We start from the raw sequence: 8,281 nt of genomic DNA, 5'->3' as shown, positions 1-8,281 counted from the left end.
CTGAAGCCATATATTATAGGGAGCCAAGGTAGCTCGGCGAGTAATATGGCACTGACTCACTACCAGCAGGTCGCGGGTTCAATCCCTGTGCTAGTCAAGAAAGTTCCTAGTTTAGACTTGTCTTTGGTGTAGGGTGGGGATTGGGGCAAGGAAAAAAGCGTCTAGTCGTTAGAACGAGGGCCCATGTATGCCACTGGAAGAATATGGCATATGCCCCATTTCATAACAATGTTTGTATAGGAAATTAAGACTTTACGTCCTATTTCATTTCCCTAAATTACAAAAATATGTAAAAATATGGCATGTATTAAGGCAATGCTGAATACAGACTTTATTAATTTTATGGAATTCCAAAGATTCATAACGTTCTAACCCGACCTTTTGTTTCATCCAGAGATTTCTTTATCTCTTTGAAATTTTTTTGCTTGAAAGTACCAAAGGCGATCTATCACCCTTTAATTCGAACTATTAAATCGCCAGTACTTACGCTAACGGAATAGAATTGAAACGGGAAATCTAATATGACCAATCACTTATATATCAAGTCGAAGGAATCTTCATGCCAGAAAGAGACAAAAGCCAGGCTATCAGCGGCACTTTGAATAATTCAATAAAACCCGTGCTATTATCAATAAAATAGTCATTGGGTGCCACTAATGGCAATTCCATTGTCTCTTGAGTCCTTTTATTTGATGCTTTGTCTACTGTGACTGTTTATCAATATGACAGCTCTGTCATAATGACCGTTTCCAAGAAGAAAGCGACACAGAGGTGTATAGAATTTAAGGTTGTCACAGTTAGCCCAGGAGACGAGGACATATCGAAGACATTTTTCAACACCGTAAATGAGTGTTGTTCTAGAATTGTTAAGATTACAGGAAGATCAAGGAACATTTACCATTTTTTATTTACTGCATATTGTGTTACTTCTTATATTATATTTATACTTTTAACTCGTGTAACTAAAGAACGGCTGTTGACTATTTGTCGGGGTGTTGGTGGGGATTGGGGTGGGGCTTCGCACTCACTCTCCTCGTGATCTTTTAATGTTAACAAAACCAACCTAATTTTCATTTTGGTTCATTAAAAACAGGACAACTTTTACGACATAACCCATTCCCAAACTTTGTGCTTTATCTGATCTGCCCCGGTTTGTCCTGTATGTATTGTCCGTTATCGACCATAAGTCCTACTTCTGTATATGGGATACTATCATGCATTTCTGAATTTCCGAAACTTTTAAATACATACCTTCATAATATATTCTAAATCTAACATCTCTAGAGATTATCTACTTGAGGAAGACTTAGTAACTCATGCGAAAGATGAGGCTAAATGCTTGAACATTGAATATAGATATCTATGGGGACCAATAAGAAGTGCTCCATATTAGATTAAGGGCTTAGAGATTTATGATATAACTTTACAGTAGTCATAAATAATTCATTTATCATACTTGTTAAGTTATTGCTATATCACCTTATCTGTGTCTCTGTTTTTTGGTTCTATCCTATATTATCAAAACGTATTGAATAACTTTTATTTTACGTGTGTGAGGGGTTCTTCACTGGACTAGAACGTCCCGGGTTTAGGTGGGGTTCATCACTGGACTAGAATGTACCGAGATTGAATAAGGGCGTGGGCCAAGAAGAATCTTGGAGATTTGCCAATCTGGTTCCCACTTGTCAGGGGTAACGACCGTGGGACTGCCAAGGAATGTGTGCATAGATATTTCTGGAGAGACGAAAACACGAGGTTTCGTTTACGAATTGGTAGTGCACGTAAAAATAAGATGGGTGGGCGGAAACGACACTCTCGGATAAATTCCCCCACCCAACCCCAATACATAAAAATCATAAATTGCCCATATTTTTTAGTCTTAAAATGAAAATGAATATAAAAACAGAACCAGACATTTATTTTGAGACATTATTTCCTAATACCGGCGATTGCTTTACCGAAAAAACTGCCATTTCCGTCTTCTTTCATCTTCACTCTTATTTCGAATTCCAATTCTCAAGGGTTATTTTACGTTCTAGTCAATGTGTAGACGGGACCTCGGTTTTTCGCCCCACCCGAAGGACTATCCGTTCTGCACCACTGACAAGGCCAACACCGAGATTGAACACGGGATCTCCAGGTTAGCGAGCTTAATCATTGTAGAAATTTCCATCGATGTCTGATTTTTACTCCTTCAACTCAAGCTTTTTGATGTTCTCTTATAATGTATCGTAATAGATATGTAGACAATATAATATCAAGCAACCTAGGGGAAAAAATCCGAAACAAATGATGTTTGCTTTTTTGTGAGGTGGTTGTACACACTCTTAACTAGGGCAATTTTTTATGGACAATTTAGTTTTGGCACCCGACCTCAAAATGAATGATCCATGTAAAACCGCCCTATTTAAGTTATTCTCAACACCATGATTTTTTTAAAAAAAATAATAATATTATTAGCTCAACTATTAATATCCACCATACTCGTCTCATTTGGTAGGATGAACTGCCATGGTATTGTATGCTGACGCGGATGGGGTGATGGCTCAGTTTTTGTTGACTTTGTGGTGTTGAGTTACATTGAGTAGCAGGTTTGTGGTTAAATGTTGAAAAGAATTGTTTAGGATTGCATTATGGGGGAGATCATGGTCACAAATATTGAGGGACGGTTGGAGAGTGTCGTGATGGTGGCTTTCTTTTGAAAGTGACATCTAGAAAGGGAAGACTATTGTCTCGTTCTGTGCCCACGTTGAACTTAATTTCACTATGCTGTGTGTTGAGGTGGTCTAGTAAAGGGATGTGTCTGTGGGCGGGGGGGGGGGGGACCCAGTCGGCAATACCGTAGGGACGAACTTACGTTGATGTTATTTTAGTCAAGTGAAAATAAAAATTTCGAAAGGTATTGGGATGTTTTGTAGTAGACATAGTCTCGGGAGCACATATGTAACCTGACTTTGGATGAATTTTGATGGTGAAGACGCGTTTCGAATCATTGGTTTGATGAGCAGAAATGGGGTCTTACGTTACCTGTGTGTAGTCTGATTGGTCTTGAAGCGGGTTGACAATACTGTCGTAGTCAGATGTATCCATTATTACAGCTATCGTCTCTTTGTCCGAAGGTACTGTGGTGATGGCCCTGTCTTTCTGAAGTTCTTTGAGGGCTTTGTGTTCTCTTTAGGTATGGTTGATGAGTAGTCACCTGTGCGGAGACTAACATTGATAACAGTTTTGGTAATATATTCATTCTGTGATGTTTTAGCAGGTGCTTGGGTTGAGTTTTAGTTGGTCGATATTGGTATGGCTGCATTTCACAAGGATGTATAGTTTGGCATTGGCTTCAATGTGGAGGCGAGCTGGTGACGCTGAACTCAGATAATTTGAACTGTTTTTTGTACTCTAACAGCGACGAAAGAATCTGCATCGACACTTCGCCAGAAATAAACACCTTAGTAACCTGTGATTTATACAATTGTGTCATGTTACATGTTTGAAATGTTCTGTATCGGGTACATGTAATTCAATAGTCAGTGAGAAGCCCAACAAACTAGTATACGTCCTCCTCTGGATCAGAATTATTGGATTTGTCTGTCAAGGGTTCATGATCAGAATCATCAAGGTCATCAAGAAATGCGTTCGTTCTCGCAATAAAGAGTTACAGTGAGCGCGAGGAGACAATTATTTTTGTGAACGGTCCGATTTACAGTTTGTATAGTTCCTCCTGGCAGGGATACTTCATCACTGATTTGTCTGGGAGTGGCCATTTATGATTCGTTGGAATATGTTGATGGTTTTCGGGTACATTTTATACGTTAGTCATGTGTACATTAGCTTTTCGGGTGGAGCAATTAGATTCCAGGTTGGGATACTCCGCTATTGAAACAATCGGGCCATTGCCATTATTATGAGGAGCGGGGGGGGGGGGGTGGATGGCCGAATGGTTAGCACGTGCGTGCTGTATCATAAGGTCTGTCATTGAGTCAACTGGCGTGGTTTCGAATCCCCGGTTGTACGTGACAAGGAGTAGGGTCGCCTGTCCAACCCCGTGGGTTTTCTCCGGGTCCTACGGTTTCCTCCCACTGCTAAAGACCCCTACGCGCAAGCTATTTATAGAAATAAAATTGAACCATGTGTTAGTCCCGAAATGACCTAGTCTGTGTCGAGTGGACGTTAAACCCCATTTCTCTCTCTCTTATGCTGAACATTTGTCAATAAGTTTCGTGCGATAAGGAAATGGGTGCATTTAGCTTAGCCTTTGGTGTGAGGAAATAGGAACGTCTGGATGGGAAGTTTACCCAATACAGGCCAAGATAATTGAAGTAAATTTATGTCAGTTTCTCACAATAATGAGGTAGTATTTGATATTTAGTTAGTATTGGGTAGTAGTGAGTAAATCGCTCAACCCGGCGGGGATACCCCACCACTGGAAATGTCTACGGGTTGGTCTTTATTAATACATGTGAATTCGCTGAACATTTTGCAACATATTTCGTGTGGTTAGTAAATGAGCTAGTGGGGTTGGGTGGGGCAATTAGGGACGCCTGACGAGTTTCACCCACCACTGAAAATATCACTTTTGATGCACGTGACGATGCTGAACATTATGGAACAAATTCCATGCAGTTGTTAAATGCGATGTTCTAGCTTAGCTTTTTGGGTGGTTCCTGATTTTGTCGATGGTCTCATAGCGGGAAAGCATTTGTGATGTACAAAAATGTTCTCAGCATGCCGAAAAAAGTTAAAACAAATTGTAAATTTTGTAAGTCGAATGAGTACGAAAACGTTTTTTGCCCACGGCCGATTTTGGCGGATTTTTTTTCCTGAAGTTGTCCTCATATAGACCTTTCATAAAAAGCAAATATCATTTGTTTCGAAGTTCTCCTACCAGCTAGTATATATGACATTATAAAGATACATCACATTGGTTCACGATGATTCAAATCCAAATTCAAGATTTATAAACACACAAAAAAATACGACATGATTAATTATTACAAAACGTTCCCAACATTAAAGGTATAATTTTCTGATCAACCTAAGGCAAATTATTAGTGGGCAGAATTGAAGTGGACTGACACCCCATAAATCACACGGCACACCACAGCGATTACATAAGATGAATCTTCTATGTCTAATTAAAGATTGCTCAATAATTTCCAGAAAAAACTACAAATTTAATAACAATAGCATGCGATGCGACAGTTACGTGTATGTATCCCGAAAAGCCACTTATCCGACAACCGTTTAATGCAGCAATTCTTTCAGATATATTACAAAATTTTTAATTTCTAATCGCATCTGTCTGACGTTTCGCATGAATGAATTTTATCAGAGATTGACGATTAAATGTTTCATGTGAAGTCGACAAAGGTTTGTTGTTCTACACTAGACCACTTTGATTTGGGTGAAATAAAATGTCAGTTTTTATGATTTTTATTTGTTGATTTAAAGGAACTAAATCTCTATCCTTTGGCACGGACATTAATAGGTCGCAACGCATATAATAATGTAATATGAATGTATATAAACTGATTTGAATTCAATCGTTTCTGTTTTACTGTAATTTCTAATCAGTTATGTTTGGCGAAATACGCGAATATTTAGTACTATCCGACTTCTTTTCTTGTTGTGTTTGTTTCTTCGTTATCGTAACAAGACTACAGCATTGATGGTTTTACAACTTTATTGCTAAGCTGTAATGGCTTTGAAGGTTCCTCGTTCTCAATAATAATGGCTGCTATGAATCTCTGATCCATGCCGCTCTACACCCTAATTTATACCCCCCAATTTCTGCAGGTCTTAGATAACCTTGACGTTAATTTCCATCCCAAATATGGAATAAACCTCTTTATGTCACACGACTATAAAAGGAGGAGACATTACCTTCGGCGTCTGGCTATTCCAGTTTACACCGGTAGTATTGTTCGGTGGGGTATGTTTAGCCTCGTTCATCGAGTCGCTCCATTACATATGGCGCTCGGAAGCCTTCTCGCACGCGATTCGTGTGCCAACTTTAAAATTTTCATTTTGTCTTAAATATTGGATATCAGAAGCCCATCTCTTTACGGTAAGATAACAAGATCAATGTTAATTTAAATTGACCAATAAGTGTTTTGCATGTCGAAGAATATGGATGATATTGAGTTAGCCCCCTTTAAATTGTGGGGTATTTGTATTTAAAAATTTTACGTTTACCAATAAAGCAAGTGTGTTCCACCATTGACAGAGTAAGTCAGAATTTAAACTAAAATTAGTAAAAAGTGGCTTTATCTTTTGAAACCAAAACAAATAAGCATAGTGAGCTTACCCTATTGCTAATCGAAATAGCACACCGGATTAACCAAATTTTATGCATTATTTTAAACTAAATCAAAAAAATAGAGTTGGATTCTCTAAAGATGCGTTATGTAAGATTTAGATAAAAGAGCTGGTTGTTCCATAGTTTCAAAATAGACAATGCAAAACGAATATATTGAAAATTTCAGTCAATTACTCGTTTCTGGGCGAAGTTATCAGATCCCTTGGCAGTTGGAATTCGATATAAGAGTAAGCCGTAGTGCCGCTGTCCGGGCAAAATTTCCCTCATAGCACACTGTATGGTGTATGCCCGTCTTCATTAGCCCAGGTTAGGAGCAGAACAGTAGGACGTTAAACTCCATTTCATTTCATTTCATTTCCACCATATTATATAATCTCGATTATCAAGTACCATTGTTACAACAGTAACAAAAACTCGAATATCCAGTTTTGAATTATTAAAATGCGATCGTGTTTTAATATCGATTGAAAATCGTGACCATTCAATGGTCTAAAGATTTGATTATGGGCTTGTCATGTAAATAAATGTCTAATTAATAATTTATCTAACATTTGAGTCCAAAAGAAGGGCCTGCAATAGGCATATTTATCTCTTTCATAATGCATGTTTAAGTCCTACTCCGATTCCAGCAAGCATTGGCTTAACTATTTGAGATTTATTGCCCCAGACACGATTTTTGATTAAAGGATATTATAACATAAGGTGAGTTTTGGGCTAATTTTCACAAAATTTGGGTCGTAAGATCATTGTTTACATTCGCGTGTCCTATTACAGCGTGTGTTACTTTGTTTGGCCGACCACCTATTTTTTATCGTTTTAAATAAGCCACTTTAAACATCATCTGTGCCAAAACGATTTTATTTAATGCAAGATTATCAATGTTCATAAACTATTGTGCAGTGGACAAGAAACAACTCATAACCTGTAGTCTCTAGTGATTTAAAGGCATTAAATCCGGGTCAATAGCACAACAAATGTTATTTATAGGGTCTTTATATGAAAATATTACCCCAAACTGGTCTAATTAGGGATGACAACTACATTCGTGATTTATTTCAACTCCAGGGGCTAATTTTCGAGAAGGATATCATTATTTCTACTTTCAGATGACCGATATATCAGTAATTATTAGTTGTAGTGATAATATATTGATTGATTTGGTCAAACCTTATATGCAGCTATATATTGCCCTTCTACCTACATATACATCACATCCGGCTGGGGAGTGTGCATAAACTTGTTGATTGATGATATCGAGAAAAGCTAAAGAGGAAGTTCAGTCGTCACGGTTTCTTCATATTTTATTTATTTCATTTTAATGACTGCCCTGTGCCAGGTTATTCATGCTTTCATACTTTGAAAGTTGCAACTCAACAACAGCACCTCATCCCCTCTATCATTGGCCATCTAATACAGGGCGAGAAGCAAACTATTAATTGTGGGGTTGCGAATCGAATGATTTTATCCGATTGCTGTTGTACATATTATAACTCGTACATTCAATGCCATGAAGCTCTTGTCAGAGGTAGAACTAGCAATTGTCAGTTGAAAAGGGTTAAACCACCATCAAGTTCAAGTCAGCGCCATTTTTATGTTTGGCGACGGCATATTGATTAACAGTTGCGATTGAAAGGAGATACTATATTTTTTTAAAAGTTATTTCGAGTAGCTATAATTATTATCTTTATTTTGTAAAAATATAGAAACAGATGGAGTATCCAATTTCATGTTATTTGGTTTGAGCGGGGTATGATGGCCGAACGTTTAGCGAGTACGCGCTGCGTCATACAGTCTGTCATTCAGTCAACTGGCGTGGTTTCGATTCCCCGTTTGTAGGTGACAAGGGGTAGGATCCCCTGCCAACCTCGGGGGTTTTCTCCGGGTCCTCCGGTTTCCTTCCACGGCTAAAGACCCCTACGTGCAAGCGAATTATTGAAATACAATTGAATCATATGTTAGTCCTGA

The sequence above is a fragment of the Patella vulgata genome, chromosome 4 (genome assembly GCF_932274485.2).
Source record: "Patella vulgata chromosome 4, xgPatVulg1.2, whole genome shotgun sequence".
Lineage (NCBI taxonomy): Eukaryota > Metazoa > Mollusca > Gastropoda > Patellidae > Patella > Patella vulgata.
Note: the sequence above shows the minus strand (reverse complement) of the source record.